This window comes from Ovis canadensis, chromosome 1 (assembly GCF_042477335.2).
Source record: "Ovis canadensis isolate MfBH-ARS-UI-01 breed Bighorn chromosome 1, ARS-UI_OviCan_v2, whole genome shotgun sequence".
NCBI lineage: Eukaryota > Metazoa > Chordata > Mammalia > Artiodactyla > Bovidae > Ovis > Ovis canadensis.
In genome coordinates, this window is record NC_091245.1 from 248,094,321 (window position 1) to 248,116,124 (window position 21,804).

The 21,804-nt window shown below is 39.2% G+C and overlaps 1 long non-coding RNA gene across 2 annotated transcripts in view; it reads right to left on the bottom strand.

The window, feature by feature from the left end:
- Positions 1–342: 342 nt before the first annotated feature.
- The window catches only part of LOC138425380 (uncharacterized), a 35,952-nt gene continuing 14,490 nt past the window's right edge, over positions 343–21,804 (bottom strand). The window contains exons 2-7 of one of the 2 annotated variants that reach the window (XR_011251193.1): positions 15,265–15,319; positions 13,951–14,109; positions 13,198–13,267; positions 13,026–13,082; positions 2,602–2,765; positions 343–1,248 (exon numbers count right to left, since the gene is read on the bottom strand). This is a non-coding gene — a long non-coding RNA (uncharacterized lncRNA). Of the gene's footprint in view, positions 1,249–2,601; positions 2,766–13,025; positions 13,083–13,197; positions 13,268–13,950; positions 14,110–14,494; positions 14,598–15,264; positions 15,320–21,804 lie in introns of those variants that run through there. The other variant, XR_011251194.1, reaches the window with a different exon arrangement.

A 21,804-nucleotide genomic window follows, 5' to 3' on the forward strand; every position in this document is an offset into this window, starting at 1 on the left:
TTCAGAAAATGAAAGAGCAAGAAAAATCTTGAGAGAAGCCAAAAGCAAAAAACACCTTACCTTTAGAGGAGCAAAGAAACCATGCAAGGAAGAAGAGCATGGAGTAAAACATTTGAAGTCTAGAGACAAAAACACAATGAAAGCACTACCCAGAATTCTGTGCACTGGAAAATTCGGCTTCAAATACAGGAGAAATACTTTCTCACACAAACAAAAGTTAAAGGAATTTGTTTCCAGTAGACCTACCTTGCATGAAATATTACAAGAAGTTCTTTAGAGAGAAGGAAAAGGATATAGATCAGAAACTCAGATTTGCATAAAGGAAGACCATTGAAGAATGAATTTGTGAAGATAAAATAATTTCACTTTTATTTTTAACCATTTGTTCAAAATAATAAAAACAACAATGTATTGAATTATAATTGTTTACATATCAGTCAGTTCAGTCACTCAGTCATGTCCAACTCTGCAACTCCATGAACCTCAGCATGCCAGGCCTCCCTGTCCATCACCGACACCCAGAGTCCACCCAAACCCATGTCCATTGAGTCTGTGATGCCATCCAACCATCTCATCCTCGGTCGTCCCCTTCTCCTCCTGCCCTCAATCTTTCCCAGCACCAGGGTCTTTTCCAATGAGTCAGCCCTTTGCATCAGGTGGCCAAAGTATTGGAGTTTCAGCTTCAGCATCAATCCTTCCAATGAACACCCAGGACTGATCTCCTTTAAGATGGACTGGTTGGATCTTCTTGCAGTCCAAGGGACTCTCAAGAGTCTTCTCCAACACCATAGTTTAAAAGCATAAATTCTTTAGCACTCAGCTTTCTTTATAGTCCAACTCTCACATCCATACATAGCCACTGGAAAAACCATGGCCTTCACTAGATGGATCTTTGTTGACAAAGTAATATCTCTGCTTTTTAATATGCTGTCTAGGTTGGTCATCAGAGAAGGCGATGGCACCCCCACTCCAGTATTCTTGCCTGGAAAATCCCATGGATGGAGGAGCCTAATGGGTTGCAGTCCATGGGGTTGCAAAGAGTCAGACACGACTAAGCGACTTCACTTTCACTTTTCACTTTCAAGCATTGGAGAAGGAAATGGCAACCCATTCCAGTGTTCTTGCCTGGAGAATCCCAGGGATGGGGAAGCCCGATGGGCTGCCGTCTATGGGGTTGCAGCAGCAGGTTGGTCATAACTTTCCTTCCAAGGAGTAAGCATCTTTTAATTTCATGGCTGCAATCACCATCTGCAATGATTTTGGAGCCCAGAAAAATAAAGTCAGCCACCGTTTCCACTGTTTCCCCATCTATTTTCCATGAAGTGATGGGACCAGATGCCATGATCTTAGTTTACATATAGATTTTATGAATTATGGCAATGATACATGAATTGGAAGGAGAAATTAGAAATATTTTATTATTATAAGGTCATACACTACCTGTGAATTGCTACAGTGTTATTTGAAAGTGGATTTGGACTTACTGTAAATGTATCTTCACCAAAGAAAATATACAGATGACAATAAGTATACAGAATGTGTCCCACATCATATGTTACCAGGAAATTGAAATTAAAGCAGCGATGAGATATCCCTATAGACCTATTATAAAGGCCAGAATTTAAAGCACTGACAACACCAACTGCCTGAGAGGATATGGAGTAAGAGAAACTCTCACTCATTGTTGGTGGGAATGCAAAATGTGTACAGCCACTTTGGAAGACAGTTCAGTAGTTTCTTACAAAACTGAACATACTCTTACCATAATCATACTCCTTGGTATTTATTGAACACATTTTTGTTGTTTACTTGATAAGCTGTGTCCAGCTTTTCTGCAACCCTATGGATTGTAGCTTATGTCCACACAAAAACCTGCTTATAGATGTTTTTAAAACAGCTTTAGAGTTGCCAGAAAGATGGCAGAGGAATAGGATGGGAAGACCAATTTCTCCCTCACATATTCCTCAAAAGAACATTTCAACGCTGAGCAAAGTCCACAAAACAACTTCTGTAGGCTGGCAGAGGACATCAGGCAACCAGAAAAGCAGACCATTGTCTTCAAAAACAGGTAGGAAAAAATACAAAAGACGAAAAAGGAGACAAAAGAGGTGGGGAGGGAGCTCCGTCCCGGGAAGGGAATTTTAAGAAGAGAGGTTTCCAAACACCAGGAAACACTCTCCCGGCCGAGTCTGTGGCGAGCCTTGGAAACACAGAGGGCAACATAACAGGAAGGGAAAAATAAATAAATAATTAAAACCAACAGATTACAAGCCCAACAGTAACTCCCCCAGCGGAAAAGCAGCACAGACGCCTGCATCTGCCATAAACTAGTGGGGGCAGGGCAGGCAAGCGCGGGAGGCACGGGCTGCAGTGCTTTGTAAGAATCGGGCGCAACCAGAACGATCTAACTTGGGCTAGCAAACCAGACTGTGGGATAGCTACCGCACGAATAGCTCGAACGTAAGACACCGCCAGGACCGAGCACAGAACAAAGGACGGAACAGAAAAAGCCGGCTGCAGACCATCCCCCGCTGGGGACAGGCAGGCAGAGCCGTAAGGACTGGAAAGGGGCAATTGCAGACCCGGAGAGACTTTACTTACCTAACTGCAAGCAGGCTCCTTTGCTAAGACTTCTGGGGGTGCTGGGCAGTCACCATCTGCCTCACAAGGGGCGCCAGCGGTCCACCCAGAAAACTGAGCAGCAGCGGCAGAAAAGGCGACAAGTCGCAGCGATCGAGCTCGCCAAACTCCTGAGCTACTCGGACCTGGGAAGGGCACAAAATGCAGTCCCAACTGAATCTGTGCCTCTGAGGGCTGCCTGAGTGCCGAGCCTGAGCGGCTTAGACCAGGGAAGTGCACGCAGCCTAGGACCGGCCTCAGACGGTTCCCGGCTGAGCATCGTAGAGCCGGAGTGGTTTGTGCGCCGCAAGAAGGGACAGGTCAAGCGGGGCTGAGACACTGAGTGCACACGACAGTGCTATTTGTTTGCAGCATCCCCCCTCCCCACAGCGCGACTGAACTAGTGAGCCTAAAAAACCAGCAAACAGAAGAAGTTAAACAGAGGGAACTTCCTTGGAAGTGATCCCACACGGCCCACAACATCAGAGAAGGGCCAGATATTTTTACTATTTTTAAAATCATTCCTTTTTTTTTTCTTTTTTTCTAACTTTTTTTTTAAATTGTTAAGTCTTCTATTTCTCCTCTAATTTTTATTTCTATAACCTACTATTACTATTTTTTAAAAAAAAGACTTTTTTTTTTTTTAAGGCAAACACCATATATAGTCTATGGGTGGTTGTTGGTGGGTTTTTTTTTTTTTTTTTAATAATTCTTGGTTTTTTTTGTTTGTTTTTGTTTTCTTTTTTTTTCCTCTTTTTTTTTCTTTCTTCCTTTTTCCTTCTGCTTCTTTTCTTTAATATTGTATTTTTGAAAATCCAACCTCTACTCTAGATTTTTAATCTTTGCTCTTAGGTTTTTGTTGTCAATTTTGTACATTTAAAAACCCAAACTTCACTACCCAAGTTTACCTGAGAGCGAGATTACTGGCTTGACCACTCTCTCCTCCTTTGGACTCTCCTTTTTCTCCACCAGGTGGCCTCTGTCTCTTTTCTCCCCCATCTCTTCTCTATCCAACTCTGTGAATCTCTGTGTGTTCCAGACGGTGGAGAACACCTAAGGAACTGGTTACTGGCAGGATTTGTCTCTCTCCTTCTCATTCCTCTCTCTTATCCTCCTGGCCACCTCTGTCTACTCCCTCCCTCTCCTCTTCCCCGTATAACTCCGTAAATACCTCTGAGCAGTCCAGACTATGGAACGCACATAAGGAAGTGACTACTGGCTAGCTTGCTCTCTCCTCTTTTGATCTCACCGCATCTCATTCCAGTTACCTCTAACTACCCCCTCCATCTTCTCTTCTCCTTGTAACTCAGTGAACTGCTCTGAGTGTCCCTCAATGTGGAGAAACTTTTCATCTTTAACCTAGATGTTTTATCACCGGTGCTGTATAGATGGAGAAGTCTAGAGGCTACTGTCAAAAAATAAAACTGAAAACCAGAAGCAGGAGGCTTAAATCCAAAGCCTGAAAACATTAGAGAACTCTTGAATTCAGGGAACATTAAGCAATAGGAGCTCATCAAATGCCTTCATACCTACACTGAAACCAAGCTCCAACCAAGGGCCAACAAGTTCCAAAACAAGACATACCACGTAAATTCTCCAGCAACACAGAAACACTTCCCTGAGCTTCAATATACAGGCAACTCAAAGTTATTCCAAAACCTTTGATGTCTCATAACCCATTACTGGTCACTCCACTGCACTCCAGAGAGAAGAAACCCAGCTCCACCCACCAGAACTCCAACACAAGCCTCCCTAACCAGGAAACCTTGACAAGCCACTGATAGAACCCCACCCACAGTGAGGAAGCTCCACAATAAAGAGAACTCCACAAATTACCAGAATATAAAAAGGCCACCCCAAATGCAGCAATATAACCAAGATGAAGAGACAGAGGAATACTCAGCAAGTAAAGGAACAGGAGAGTTGCCCACCAAACCAAACAAAAGAGGAAGAGGTAGGGAATCTACCTGAGAAAGAATTCTGAATATTGATAGTGAAAATGATCCAAAATCGTGAAATCAAACTGGAATCACAGACAAATAGCCTAGAGACAAGGATTAAGAAGATGCAAGAAAGGTTTAACAAGGACTTAGAAGAAATAAAAAAGAGTCAAAATATAATGAATAATGCAATAAATGAGATCAGAAACACTCTTGAGGCAACAAATAGTAGAATAGCAGAGGCAGAAGACAGGATTAGTGAAATAGAAGATAGAATGGTAGAAATAAATGAATCAGAGAGGAAACAAGAAAAATGAATTAAAAGAAATGAGGACAATCTCAGAGACCTCCAGGACAATATGAAACGCTCCAACATTCGAATTATAGGAGTCCCAGAAGAAGAAGACAGAAAGAAAGATCGTGAGAAAATCCTTGAGGAGATAATAGTTGAAAACTTCCCTAAAATGGGGAGGGAAATAATCACCCAAGTCCAAGAAACACAGAGAGTTCCAAATAGGATAAACCCAAGGTGAAACACCCCAAGACACATATTAATCAAATTAACAAAGATCAAACACAAAGAACAAATATTAAAAGCAACAAGGGAAAAACAACAAATAACACACAAGGGGATTCCCATAAGGATAACAGCTGATCTTTCAATAGAAACTCTTCAGGCCAGGAGGGAATGGCAAGACATACTTAAAGTGATGAAAGGCAACAACCTACAGCCCAGATTACCGTACCCAGCAAGGATCTCATTCAAATACAAAGAAGAAATCAAAAGCTTTACAGACAAGCAAAAGCTGAGAGAATTCAGCACCACCAAACCAGCTCTCCAACAAATTCTAAAGGATATTCTCTAGACAGGAAACACAAAAGGGTGTATAAACCCGAATCCAATACAATAAAGTAAATGGTAACGGGATCATACTTATCAATAATTACCTTAAACGTAAATGGGTTGAATGCCCCAACCAAAAGGCAAAGACTGGCCAATTGGATACAAAAACAAGACCCCTCTATATGCTGCTTACAAGAGACCCACCTCAGAACAAGGGACACATACAGACTGAAAGTGAAGGGCTGGAAAAAGATATACCACGCAAATAGAGACCAAAAGAAAGCAGGAGTGGCAATACTCATATCTGATAAAATAGACTTTAAAACAAAGGCTGTGAAAAGAGACAAACAAGGCCACTACATAATGATCAAAGGATCAATCCAAGAAGAAGATATAACAATTATAAATATATATGCACCCAATATAGGAGCACCGCAATATGTAAGACAAACGCTAACAAGTATGAAAGGGGAAATCAACAATAACACAATAATAGTGGGAGACTTTAATACCCCACTCACACCTATGGACAGATCAACTAAACAGAAAATTAACAAAGAAACACAAACTTTAAATGACACATTAGACCAGTTAGACCTAATTGATATCTATAGGACATTTCACCCCAAAACAATGAATTTTACCTTTTTTTCAAGTGCTCATGGAACATTCTCTAGGATAGATCACATCCTGGGCCATAAATCTAAACTTGATAAATTCAAAAAAATCAAAATCATTCCAAGCATCTTTTCTGACCATAATGCATTAAGATTAGATCTCAATTACAGGAGAAAAACTATTAAAAATTCCAACATATGGAGGTTGAACAACACACTTTTGAATAACCAACAAATCACAGAAGAAATCAAAATATGCATAGAAACTAATGAAAATGAAAACACAACAACCCAAAACCTGTGGGACACTATAAAAGCAGTGCTAAGAGGAAAGTTCATAGCAATACAGGCATACCTCAAGAAACAAGAAAAAAGTCAAATAAATAACCTAACTCTACAACTAAAGCAACTAGAAAAGGAAGAATTGGAGAACCCCAGAGTTAGTAGAAGGAAAGAAATCTTAAAAATTAGGGCAGAAATAAATGCAAAAGAAAAGAGACCATAGCAAAAATCAACAAAGCCAAAAACTGGTTCTTTGAAAGGATAAATAAAATTGACAAACCATTAGCCAGACTCATCAAGAAGCAAAGAGAGAAAAATCAAATCAATAAAATTAGAAATGAAAATGGAGAGATCACAACAGACAACACAGAAATACAAAGGATCATAAGAGACTACTATCAGCAGTTATATGCCAATAAAATGGACAACATGGAAGAAATGGACAAATTATTAGAAAAGTACAATTTTCCAAAACTGAACCAGGAAGAAATAGAAAATCTTAACAGACCCATCACAAGCATGGAAATTGAAACTGTAACCAGAAATCTTCCAGCAAACAAAAGCCCAGGTCCAGATGGCTTCACAGCTGAATTCTACCAAAAATTTCAAGAAGAGCTAACACCTATCCTCCTCAAACTCTTCCAGAAAATTGCAGAGGAAGGTAAACTTCCAAACTCATTCTATGAGGCCACCATCACCCTAATACCAAAACCTGACAAAGATGTCACAAAAAATGAAAACTACAGGCCAATATCACTGATGAACATAGATGCAAAAATCCTCAACAAAATTCTAGCAATCAGAATCCAACAACACATTAAAAAGATCATACACCATGACCAAGTGGGCTTTATCCCAGGGATGCAAGGATTCTTCAATATCCACAAATCAATCAATGTAATTCACCACATTAACAAATTGAAAAATAAAAACCATATGATTATCTCAATAGATGCAGAGAAGGCCTTTGACAAAATTCAACATCCATTTATGATAAAAACTCTCCAGAAAGCAGGAATAGAAGGAACATACCTCAACATAATAAAAGCTATATATGACAAACCCGCAGCAAACATTATCCTAAATGGTGAAAAATTGAAAGCATTTCCCCTAAAGTCAGGAACAAGACAAGGGTGCCCACTTTCACCACTACTATTCAACATAGTTCTGGAAGTTTTGGCCACAGCAATCAGAGCAGAAAAAGAAATAAAAGGAATCCAAATTGGAAAAGAAGAAGTAAAACTCTCACTGTTTGCAGATGACATGATCCTCTACATAGAAAACCCTAAAGACTCCACCAGAAAATTACTAGAGCTAATCAATGAATATAGTAAAGTTGCAGGATATAAAATCAACACACAGAAATCCCTTGCATTCCTATACACTAATAATGAGAAAGTAGAAAAAGAAATTAAGGAAACCATTCCATTCACCATTGCAACGAAAAGAATAAAATACTTAGGAATATATCTACCTAAAGAAACTAAAGACCTATATATAGAAAACTATAAAACACTGATGAAAGAAATCAAAGAGGACACTAATAGATGGAGAAATATACCATGTTCATAGATTGGAAGAATCAATATAGTGAAAATGAGTATACTACCCAAAGCAATTTACAAATTCAATGCAATCCCTATCAAGCTACCAGCCATATTTTTCACAGAACTAGAACAAATAATTTCAAGATTTGTATGGAAATACAAAAAACCTCGAATAGCCAAAGCAATCTTGAGAAAGAAGAATGGAACTGGAGGAATCAACTTGCCTGACTTCAGGCTCTACTACAAAGCCACAGTCATCAAGACAGTATGGTACTGGCACAAAGACAGACGTATAGATCAATGGAACAAAATAGAAAGCCCAGAGATAAATCCACACACATATGGATACCTTATCTTTGACAAAGGAGGCAAGAATATACAATGGAGTAAAGACTATCTCTTTAACAAGTGGTGCTGGGAAAACTGATCAACCACCTGTAAAAGAATGAAACTAGATCACTTTCTAACACCGCACACAAAAATAAACTCAAAATGGATTAAAGATCTAAATGTAAGACCAGAAACTATAAAACTCCTAGAGGAGAACATAGGCAAAACACTCTCCGATGTAAATCACAGCAGGATCCTCTATGATCCACCTCCCAGAATTCTGGAAATAAAAGCAAAAATAAACAAATGGGATCTAATTAAAATTAAAAGCTTCAGCACAACAAAGGAAAATATAAGCAAGGTGAAAAGACAGCCTTCTGAATGGGAGAAAATAATAGCAAATGAAGCAACTGACAAACAACTAATCTCAAAAATATACAAGCAACTTATGCAGCTCAATTCCAGAAAAATAAACGACCCAATCAAAAAATGGGCCAAAGAACTAAATAGACATTTCTCCAAAGAAGACATACGGATGGCTAACAAACACATGAAAAGATGCTCAACATCACTCATTATTAGAGAAATGCAAATCAAAACCACAATGAGGTACCACTTCACACCAGTCAGAATGGCTGTGATCCAAAAATCTGCAAGCAATAAATGCTGGAGAGGGTGTGGAGAAAAGGGAACCCTCCTACATTGTTGGTGGGAATGCAAACTAGTACAGCCACTATGGAGAACAGTGTGGAGATTCCTTAAAAAATTGCAAATAGAACTACCTTATGACCCAGCAATCCCACTGCTGGGCATACACACCGAGGAAACCAGAATTGAAAGAGACACATGTACCCCAATGTTCATCGCAGCACTGTTTATAATAGCCAGGACATGGAAACAACCTAGATGTCCATCAGCAGATGAATGGATAAGCAAGCTGTGGTACATATACACAATGGAGTATTACTCAGCCATTAAAAAGAATTCATTTGAATCAGTTCTGATGAGATGGATGAAACTGGAGCCGATTATACAGAGTGAAGTAAGTCAGAAAGAAAAACACTAATACAGTATACTAACATGTATATATGGAATATAGAAAGATGGCAATGATGACCCTGTATGCAAGACAGCAAAAAAGACACAGATGTGTATAACGGACTTTTGGACTCAGAGGGAGAGGGAGAGGGTGGGATGATTTGGGAGAATGGCATTCTAACATGTATACTATCATGTAAGAATCGATTCACCAGTCTATGTCTGATGCAGTATGCAGCATGCTTGGGGCTGGTGCATGGGGATGGCCCAGGGAGATGTTGTGGGGAGGGAGGTGGGAGGGGGGTTCATGTTTGAGAACGCATGTAAGAATTAAAGATTTTAAAATTGAAAAGAAAAAAAAATAAATAAAACTACTGTCAAGCCCCTTAAACAAAAAAAAAATAATAATAAATAATAAAAAAATAAAACAGCTTTACTCATAATTGCCAAGACTTTCAAGGAACTAGGATATCCTTCAGTAAGTGAATGGATAAATAAACTGTGGTACATCTAGACAACACAATATTATTCAGTGCTAAAAAGAAATAAGATACTAAGCCACAGAAAGACATAGAAAAACCTTAAATACATATTAGTAATTGAAAGAAGGCAAACTGAAAGCTACATGATTCGAACAGTATGACACTCTGAATAAGGCAAAACTATGGAAACAGTAAAAGATCAGTGATTGCCAGGGATTGGCGGTAGTGGGGTGGGGTGAATAGGCAGAGCCCAGAGGATTTTTAGGATAGAGCAATGATTCTGTGTGATACCACAATGGGGGATAGATGTTATACATTTGTCAAAATTCATAGACTATACACCACCAAAAATGAAACAATGTAAACTACAGACTTTGAGTGACAATCCCTGGTGGCTCAATGGTAATGAATTTGCCTACAATGAAGGACCTGCGGGAGATGCTGGTTCAATCTGTGGGTTGGGAGGTTCCCCTGGGGAAGGAAATAGCTACCCACTCCAATACTCTTGTCTGGAAAATCTCATGGATAGAGGAGCCTGGCTGTCTACAGTCCATGGGGTTGCAAAAATTTGGATGTGTTTGAGTATGCATGCAGGCATATGCCAGTGTAGGTTCATCGTTTGTAAATAACGTACCTCTCTAGTGTGGGAGGTTCATAATGGATGTGGTAGTACGTGTGTTAGAACAGGAGGTATATGAGAGCTCTCTGTACTTTCCACTCAATTTTGCTATGAATCTAAAATTGCTCTAAAAAAGGAGTTTATTAATTAAGAAATTTATTTGTACAGAGATTTTCTTTTTTCCCCCCTTTGTTTCCAACAGCCTCATCAGATCCAGCCATTTCCCAAGGTGAGAATAATGGAGAAGGCCTTTTAGTAAAGCTGACTAAAAGAGCTGCTAAAAAGATCTTTACCAGGTAGTGTTTACCTTCCAATTACCTCCTAATACAGGATTAGAATCTCTTTCCGTCCCTAGCTCTGTCTAGCTAGGAACAATCTAACTCAAGAGGTAAAACCAAAGGTAGACGAGAGTGGACTCTGAAAGAAAGTAAAGAAAATATTGCATGATCCCACCTGTGTGCAATGTCCAGAATAGGCAAATCTATAGTGACAAAAAATAGATTATGGTAGTCAGGGTCTGTGGGAAAAGGGCCACAGCTAAGGAGTGTGGTTTTTGGAGGGAGTGATGAATATGTCCTAAAATTGATTTTTGTGATGGTTGCACAAATCTGTGAATATACTAAAAACCATAGAAGTATATTATATGGTTTATAATTTATATTCCAATAAAATTGTTTTTGAAAAAGGAAGGCAAGGCAAACCTAGAGTTAAAATGACCAAGGAGTGGGAAAAAGGAGAGGGACAGGAAAGATAAAATCAAAAGGGGCAAAGTTTCCTGGTCATCCTGCAATGTCCAGCTTCAGAGGAATGACCACGTGGATATGCCTTGGCATTTTTAATTTGGGGCTTCAAGTCTTTAAGGAAATACAGACAAAAGTGAAGAAGTCAACTGTGAATCTCTGCTTCTGTGAGTCATGTAGAGATCGCAATAATCAACTTGAACCCAAGAGACAGTTTTGCACATGCTTCTGGACTCTCTCTGTGCGCCTGTCTATCTAACAGTGTGGTTGTTCGGGATCCATCTCTTTTTACTATAAAGGGAAACTCACAGTAGATAGTTGCTTACTTTTGAATTCCTCTTGACGTTTTAAATTTTAACATAGGATCAAACATAAACCTCAGAGAACTGTGTACTCATATTGTATTCTTTAGTCATCATAAATTGCTTTTAGTTAAAATTGGGTTTTGTTGTTTTGCCATCTGCCTCCATTGAAGAATACATTGAAAAAACAATCTTTAAAATTCAGCATCATCTTTATTGAGTCCACAGACCTGATATCAAAAGCACCTGAAGCTCTTATCAAATGCACAGATGCAAAGATAGTGAATTATAATCCTGAGACTGCAACCAGCATTACGATTCTATATGTTAACATATAATTCTGTATGTTAACAAAGCCTCCTTCTGTTGGATTTCCCAGCTGGAAACTACTGTGGCACATCACTTGTTCCTTCTTTATAACACCCCAGAAATGTTTTTGAGAAAAAAGTTGAAGTCCAGAAATAAAGTTATTTAGAGAGTGAGAAGGCTTGGATAAGGTGGCAGATCTCTTGATTCTTCACGCAGTGTTTTCCTTACCACACCATATCGATGTCACTTACTGATCTGCTAATTTTTAGGGATCAATAAAGGAGAGTCAGTGCTTCTCATTCCATGTAAATACTAACCTGAGGGAAATACTCTGGACTACCCAAGACTTTAGAACTAGGAAGACTCTATTACCTGGGATTAGCACATGAAAGGAGTTGGGAACCACAGAGCATTGAGTCATCAGGTGTTAAACAGTCCAGAAGTTCACAGGCCTTTGCTTCATTGCCTGCTGGGTTAGTCTCACCTTCCTCCAATCTATACCTAAAATTCCATTCTCTCCACCTTTCAATGGAAGCACCTCTGAGAAATATGAGATGACTCATATTTCTGTGGAGAAGCTCCATATGATATAAGCATTTTCAAAGAAAAGACAGTTCTTTGAAGAACATTTTATTGATGGGATTTTCTCCCCCCTAAGAAATAAAAGGTTTAATTTGAAAAGCCCAGATATTAGATGGAATTATTCATACTTTAGCGTTTCCAGGGACCAAAAACAGTGCAAAATCACAATACTCAGAAGGTCAGTTTATTTATATTATATGTCAATTAGCAATATGTAGATGTCCCAAAATTGGTTATAGTTGTATACTGCAATGGGAATTCCCTGGCCACTCAGTGGTAAAGAATCTGCATACCAATACAGGAGACAGGAGTTTGATCCATGGGTTGGGAAAATCCTCTGGAGAAGGAAATGGCAACCCACTCCAGTATTCTTGCCTGGGAAATCCCATAGGCAGAGGAACCTGGCAGGCTACAGTCCATGGGGTCACAAAAGAGTTGGAAACGACTTAGCGACTAAATAGCAACAACAGATATACTGCCATAACTTCTAATCTGTTACTCATATGATGACAATGACAAATTGCAAATCACAAAATGTAACAACAACAAACATGATTCTTCTTGACTGTTTCCATTCTGGTTCACTTACTCATTTTTTTTCTCTCTACACACACACTTGCACACACAGAGCATTTCAGTCACTCAAAGCTGCAGGAGCTTGGAGATCAAAGTCTCTACATTTTCAGGTTAGAAGTTCTCTTGAATAGTTAAAACTAGTGTGAAATCACATAAATTTCCATAAATTTCATTTGCTTTTTTCAAGACACATCTTACCTGGCTCATCAAGATGGAGTGGTAAGGAAATTGCTTGAGATTAATATTCAAATGGTCCTAGAAATAAACCAACAAGTTGAATTAAAGGTAATATGCATTTGTAGTAATTGTTCAACTAATTAGATTCAGTTTTTATGATTCCAGAATTTATGCAACTGAATATAAGGCCCACCTTACAGTTTGTGGTATGCTCCTTGGATTGATAGTGCTTTGGACTGTATTGTCAGTTTAAATTCTTGAGCCTTAAAGGGAAATAATGCAAGTGAGACCAAGTTAGACAAGTTACCTTACTTCTTAGGACCTGTTCCCCATCTATTAGTTTCTCATCTTTCAATTTTGTAGTGAGAAATAGAGATCATTGATGTGAATCACTAAGTACAGTGACTGGCATATTAGAGAAAGCTATTGTTATTGTTATTAATGATACTAACACAGAAACTTTTGCTCAACCATGATAATAAAAAAAATCAACTGGTTTTATAGCACAAGTAGAACAATTTTAATTAGAAATTACTTTCCATATCATTCTACAAGCACCACCTCTATTTTCCTCGAAATCCCTAAGAATTCTCAAATAGTTCCTGAGTATTTACACTCCAAAATTTTCTGTAAAATTATGTATTGATAATACAGCATATTGACACAGCTTTTTTCAACATAATAGTGCCTCATTTCTGCACAAATAAAGTAATGTTATATTGACTGACACCTTCTGTAGAAGCAAATTTAGGAGCCAGTGAATAAGCTGATCCATAACCTCTTTATTAGCAAAATTTCTGTTTTGATGTCCTTTCCTTTAACACATTTTGTAATGTGCCAAAAATTTCTTCTTCCTTTCGGGTTGTGTATGGTCACTTTTTGATATTTTTCTGACATTTTTTTGTACTAGAACACCTGTCACTAGAAATATATTTTTTTAATAGACCTTATTTTTTTTTAAGCAGTTTTAGCTCTTTTGACATCAGTCCTGAGGAAGCTTTGATGCTATAGTTGTTTCCTTACTCCACACAAGTTGGCACAGATGAGAAGATCACTGTGGTTGGTTGTAAGCTGCTTAGTTTTACAGCCAACGAAGGTAACACAACTGCAAAAACCAAAATAAAAGAAATATTTCCTCCAGGTTCTCATGAGTGGGTTATAATATATATAAAGATAAAGATAATTACACATTTTAAAATATTTTGTTGAGAATAAAAAAGCTGTAACAATAACAAAAAGATCACAAAAATGGCAGTCAATGTTGTTATCTTTTTCTTCTGGTTCATCTAGTATTCAAAAATAAAATACTGATAATGCATATTGTGATATTCTATAACTTATTAGGATGTGTTTCCAGAAATTGATGTCTCTAAAATCAAAAGCTTTTAACAAGATCTACAAACATTAATATTGAAGTATTGTACTAGTTCTGACTGCCGTAACAAATACCAGAGACTGGATGGCTTAAACAACAGAAATTAACTTCTCACATTCTGCAGGTTGGGAAGTCCAAGGACAAGGCGCAGGTACAGTCAGCCCCTGGTTATGGCTTCCTGGACTGCAGGCAGCTGCCTTCTTGCTGTGCCCTCACATGGTAGAGAGACAGACAAAGAAGGATCTAGCTTCCTCTTCTTATAGGACTACCAATCCTATTGGATTAGAACCCTAGTCCTATAACCTCATTTAGTCTTGGTTACCTCCTAAAATCTCTGTCTCTAAGTACAGTCACATTGCCGATTAATGCTCAATTCTATGAATTCTGTGGGAACACAATTCAATCCATAGCAGGTATGTTCCCAGGTAGTTCAGCTGGTAAAAAATCCATCTGCAATACAGGAGACCCCAGTTCGACTCCTGGGTCGGGAAGATCCCCTGGAGAAGGGAAAGGCTACCCACTCCAGTATTCTGTCCTGAAGAATTCCATGGACTGTATAGTCCATGGGGTTGCAAAGAGTCGGACATGACTGAGTGACTTGTACTTTTACTCTCATAAATAGAATAGGAAGGGAGGGCAAAAAAAGACGGAAGGGAGAGAAATTTTTCAGGGTGTGAAGATATAAATGTTGGTGTCTTGGTCTTTTCAGCTCCTGAATGAGCTGCCGTTAAGTTTATGGCCTTAAGTTTTACTGCTACAAGCAGCCAATAGCTGTAAGAAACATTTCCTGGCAGTCTGTCCCACACAAAGGTGTAAGCTAGCATCCTTCTAGCAAGTTTCCACAGAATTCTCTGTTAACTGGCATTGTTATAGCAACCGGAGTACCAATGGAGGCAGTCATGGTCTTCATCATCAAGTATCACTATGGCAACAGGAGTCTCTGGAAAGAAAAAGGAAAAAAAAAAAAAACCTTAAACTGTCAACTGGAATCAAAGAGGTCTGTGAAGGAAAAAAGGTGGAGGCTGAAATGAACATGAGGCTGGAGCAAGGGGCAGAGCAAAGAGAAATGATTGTACAGAAGCTGAACAAACAAGAGAGAAAGGAAACGATAAGCAAAACAGAGGGCAGAGACGTGGCTCACATAAGAAACAAGGCAGCAAAACACATATTCACATAAAATGGTGAAAAGTGTTCCCCAATGAAGGATTTGTAATATTTATTGATTTAATAAACATAGGATAGTAAGGTCTATGTTGTTGGAACTATCCAGTATGTTACTATTACTATTTTTTCATGCATTTATTTTTAATTGAAGGATAATTGTTTTACAGAATTTTGTTATTTTCTGTCAAACATCAACATGATGTCACTATTACTATTAAAGAAATATTTAGACTGAGGCCACAAGATAGTTAAGAAAGGATAAACCAATTTATGGAGTACTTTTGGCATAGCATCCTGCTGACTAGGAATTCTTATAATACTTGATGTTCAGAGGCACCACACTTAAATGTGCTTCGTTCTTTATTGGACAATGAGATTGCTTCAGACAAGGGCATATTGCCATTTGGTCCATTACAAATATATATTTCCTTCATTAGAGGATCTAAATGGATGTTGTTTTCCAAGAGAGAATTAAGATAATTACTCTAATACTATTAAAAAGTAAGTGGTAATGTCATTGGGAATAAAATATTTTTCACTTAATATTTTCTATTTTATTAGCGCTCAGACATTGAAGTTTTTCATGGCCCAATATTAATTTTTGTAAAGGGAAAAAGATCTACTTTATGAAAATGTGCCACTAAATGTTGATACTTTTTTTTAGAATTAAGAGATGATTTTGAGAAATGAGATTAAAGAAAACAAAAATAGAGACAGGAAAAGATGTGAGATGGTGTAATCATAAAGAAATAAAGCAAAAGAAAAATAACAAAAGCTTGAGATTAAAACATAGAAAAAAAATCAGCAGTCTTGGTGCTTTGCAGAACTCTGTTCTCAAGAATTTTTGCTGTTGTTGTTCAGTTGCTGAGTCGTGTCTGACTCTTTGTGACCCATGGATTACAGCTCACCAGGCTTCTCTTTCCTTCACCATCTCCCAGAGTTTGCTCAGATTCATGTCCATTGAGTTAGTGATGCTTTCTAACTAAGAATTTTAATAGGATTTTAATTTTTTCTGATTTTTACTTTAACAACAACTATTTCTTTCAAGCACCTGTATTTCATGTGTCATTTGCTAACTTGACAAGAAGTGGTCTGTGGCCATTTCTCTTCTGCTCAGAAAAATGTCAGCTGCTTAACACTAGAGAGGAGCAAACCTCATCAGGAAGGCCCACATTTTAGTAGCCATTGGCCCCCATTGACCTGTTCCCACTGGAAGTACAGACCAAGCTCCTGAGCAGATCATAGGAGAGATACCCATCTGGTCTCTCAGATCCTTCCACAAAGCTTGGATGACAACAGTGATAATGCCTTTTTGTCAAAGTTCATGATTAGAAAACCAACGCAAAATTTTTACTGGATGATACACACTTTAAACAAAGTTTATTTTTCTTTTGAATATTACAGTTATGTTTTAAATTTCCCCTATTTTTCTAACAACGCATACACCAAGCATCATCATTTACAGAAAATGTATAAAGTTTTATGCAATGCATAAATAAAATAGCCAATTTTTATTATTCCAGATACTTAAGAAATGAAACAAAAGTGAGATAGCATGCAAACAGAAGTCAAATTATGGATTATAACTTGAAAAAAGAAACATTTTTTGTGAGGTATAATATATAAGCACAAATTACCTAAAAATCATAAATGCATTGTTTGATGAATTATCACATAGTGAACATACCTGTTTAATCACCCAAATCATGCTATGAAACATTATGCTTTTCTAGTGGTTTTCTGATTGTGTCAGAAAAGAATTTTGACATATTTTAAAACCACATCCATTTACATTGTAAGATGGATAAGCAAAATGAAAATATTCTATTCCATCTTCTAAGAATTTATTGTACCATGTGCAGAGAGAGACCCCTGCTGGAACAATGTTTTTAAAGACAATGTCTGATCCAACCCAAGGAAATTATGTGGGGGGGAAAAAAAGAGAGTTGCCACTAGTTCTTACAGCACCTTTGTAAAAATTAGAAGGTGCCCATTTTTCAGTACCCTTACTTATCTCTGCCAGGAGATTGATTTACTATACTTATGTTAACAAATTAACATTTGTTAAGAGCAGCCCAGAGTACTGAACGGTGAGCCACAGTTCAGCAATAGATCCAAGAGAAACTGAAATAAAGAAGTTATTGTTCACAAATCCTGGAGGAAATGCCCAGTACATCTCTACGGGCCACATACAAGGGTCAAGTCAAAGAGCAAGATTTTGGCACATACCTTGATTAAGGACTGGTGAAGTGCTTTGGGATTTCCAAACAAGGGCTAGATTGACTAATTCAAACCAAAAGAACTGGATTTGGGTAGGTCCCATGAGGGTCTTGCCTTTTCATACTGTTCATGGGGTTCTCAAGGCAAGAATACTGAAGTGGTTTGCCATTCCCTTCTCCAGTGGACCACATTGTGTCAGTTATTTAAGTTATTTAACTTATATGCAGAGAACATCATGAGAAATGCTGGGCTGGAAGAAGCACAAGCTGGAATCAAGATTGCCGAGAGAAATATCAATAACCTCAGATATGCAGATGACACCACCCTTATGGCAGAAAGTGGAGAGGAACTTAAAAGCCTCCTGATGAAAGTGAAAGAGGAGAGTGAATAAGTTGGCTTAAAGCTCAACATTCAGAAAATGAAGATCATGGCATCTGGTCCCATCACTTCATGGGAAATAGATGGGGAAAGAGTGGAAACAGTGTCAGACTTTATTTTTTGGGCTCCAAAATCACTGCAGATGGTGATTGCAGCCAAGAAACTAAAAGACACTTACTCCTTGGAAGAAAAGTTATGACCAACCTACATAGCATATTCAAAAGCAGAGACATTACTTTGCCAACAAAGGTCCGTCTAGTCAAGGCTATGCCTTTTCCAGTGGTCATGTTATAGATGTGAGAGTTGGACTGTGAAGAAGGCTGAGCACCAAAGAATTGATGCTTTTGAACTGTGGTGTTGGAGAAGACTCTTGAGAGTCCCTTGGACTGCAAGGAGATCCAACCAGTCCATTCTAAAAGAGATCAGCCCTGGGATTTCTTTAGAGGGAATGATGCTGAAGCTGAAACTCCAGTACTTTGGCCACCTCATGCGAAGAGCTGACTCATTGGAAAAGACTCTGATGCTGGGAAGGATTGGGGGCAGGAGGAGAAGGGGACGACAGAGGATGAGATGGCTGGATGGCATCACTAACTTGATGGACGTGAGTCTGAGTGAACTCTGGGAGTTGGTGATGGACAGGGAGGCCTGGAGTGCTGCGATTCATGGGGTCACAAAGAGTCAGACATGACTGAGCGACTGAGCTGAACTGATGAGGGTCTTACCTGAGGGGCACATAAGGCTAACAGGCTCTGGGAGGCAGGGGAAACTTGATCACAAGAGCTGCTGGGGAAGTCATGTGAGGACCTGTCTTTTGCTTCTGATTCTATTGTCTGCTGTCTGGGGCAAATACTCGTATGGCAGATCTAGCGTCCATTTAAAGTTACTGCAGGCTTCTTGGGTGAACAAAATGGATGTGGAAGCAACAGTACTATAGAGCAGCTTAGCTAAACTCTCAATACCTTATTTTGTTGAAACAAAACACATTTCTTCTATCTGCCAGAAAAAAGTGTTGCAATAACTCTAGGATGTCTGCAGTGGGAATGATGCCCCTTTATATGTTGTTCCCCTAAGGACTGCAGACCTGCATAATGCTATACAGCATCTATGGTCATGAGAAAAAGATGCAATATGTTAGCGTGCCTTGGAAATCCCCAGAAGTATTTGAGTGTGAGAAATCGCTAATGAAAGTAAGTTAGGACTGGCTAAAGAAAACATTACTACTTTTGTTTGCATGCATGAATGATGTTTTTAAACAGTCACACGGAATGTACATTTTCACCAAACTAGGCATTAATATCGATGACTACATAGATGCTATAGTTCAGTGCATCTACAGTCATCAGAAAGTCCCCTGTGAAGACAGTCTAAGACTTTTCCCCAGACACTTCTTTAAAAAAGAAAGACCGAGATGTCTGGTTACCTTGTTCAAATCCAAAGAACTGGATCCTTGTTGACTCTGGCTTAATCTTCCTCTGTCCTAAAAGATATAAGATGTCTAGCATTTTCTGTTTATTCCTGAAATCATCTATTCTTACTTTTCAGGCAGCAAAGAATTGGAATGCTAACTGAGGTGACCAATGCCAGGGCTAGATGTGAGAGCTGGCTGGTTGGCCTGTGGACTATGAAATGTAAAGAGAAATGAATTCTGCTTTGGCGAATGGGCGTAGCTAGTAAGATTGGATTGATATGGAATATGTGGTCTCATGGGGAAAATGGGAACAACAAGCATATGAGAAGCAGAGAGTCTAGAACAGATGAAAACTGATTTGGCAGGGTCAGGAGGTGAAAGTGGAGAAGATACCTTGGGTTGATGCTGCAAGAGACGACAACCCACATGGAGAAACCCAAGGGAGAGGAGGGAAGTACTACTACGGTTAAGCTGGTTCAGAGGGGAAATTTGTCACCTCTGTGATTGTTCAGAATCCAAACAGCATTTTAAAAAATTCATTTGGCTGCTCCACATCCTAACTGCGGCACATGGGCTCTAGTTCCCTGATCAGGGATTGAACCCTGGCCCCTGCACTGGAAGCAAAGAGTCTTAACCATCGGACCACCAGGGAAGTCCCCAGAATCCAAACACTTTTCCTCGCTGAGGTTAATTCCAAATAGATGAGAGACAGGACTCCCCTTCTCACCAGAGGATCATTAATGAGGCAGTGGCACTCTTCCAGCTTACTGACGTGGGACATGAGCAGTGCAGCCCAATATCAGCCATCTGACTGCTCCAGCCTGGAAATGTGAAAGTTAAGGGTATGACACTGACATAGCACTGGTTCCCTAGACAAAAAGGCCTAGAAGAAAATCTTAGATGCCAAGTTTTTTTTTTGTTTGTTTTGTTTTGTTTTTAATTTGCCAGGGAAACAAGAGTGAGGAGAAAAGAAGAAGTGGAGCAGAGCAGGAGGAAAGAAAATACAAAGTGGTGCATTACAGATCTGGCCACAGCTTCTCAAGAAGACACCATTGGTAGCTTCGTTATGTGAGACACAACCATGATATGTACGCAGAGGTCAGTCTCAGAACAGCCCAGCAGGGGCAGAGAAGAGGAAGAATTACCAAAGTCCTCCTCATTTGGATATTAACTCTCCTGCACTTTAGGCTGTGTTAATCTGCTCTCAGGAGCAACTCTGGGAAAATCTCAGTATTTGTGGACAGATCGGAGGAGCCCTGGACCTGCTTTGGCCATGCAAAACCTAACCCCATCTCCAGGGAGACTGATAAAGTAGATGGTAGTAGAGATGGGTTGACATTTGCAACAAAGTGTTTAGCACCACAGAAAGAGCATGAGCCCTCTTTGGAGCTGTCTAGCAAGCCAGGCAAGTGTCTCAGGCCGTAGGGCTCAGTAGCCCTGGGGCAGCACCAGGAGATAGTCAAGGAAACCAGTGAAGATTATTTAAGGACGCATCTAGTGTCTCAAGGTGGCCATGCCAATAGTGATATGGTTGGATGGAGGAGGCTGGTAGGCTGCAGTCCATGGGGTCGCTAAGAGTCGGATACGACTGAGCGACTTCACTTTCACTTTTCACTTTCATGCACTGGAGAAGGAAATGGCAACCCACTCCAGTGTTCTTGCCCGGAGAATCCCAGGGACGGGGGAGCCTGGTGGGCGGCCGTCTATGGGGTCGTACAGAGTTGGACACGACTGAAGCGACTTAGCAGCAACAACTGTCCCCATGACTACGGAAAAATGTAAATGAGCAATCATTTTTTTAGTTTTCTGTGGTTGCTTTAGCTACCAAATTTCATTCCAATAAATCAACTGTCAGCATAAATAACCAAAGTGGACCTTTCTTGCTTACATCAGAATCCCCAGATATCCATCATGGCCATTTACCCTTTGGTTTGCTAAATGCTTCACTCTCTACTTACTCTGGATGGAGCGTGTGTGTGAACATTAACATATATGTTGGGCTTGAGACAGGCAAAACTGTTTTTATGGCTCTAGAACAAATCACCAGTGAAGTATTTTGGAAATTATTTCAAGTTTGTGAGATACTATATTACAGAGTATGAAGAAAGGAATTACCATTTGCTGGGGTCTCATTCAATTCACTATATACATTATGTATGTTATTTTATTTAAGTATCAGAACAACTTTTGTGATAGGCATAAACCAAGACCCCACAGAAAGTTTCAACATGAAGTGGCTCAGGCAGTCCTTAATT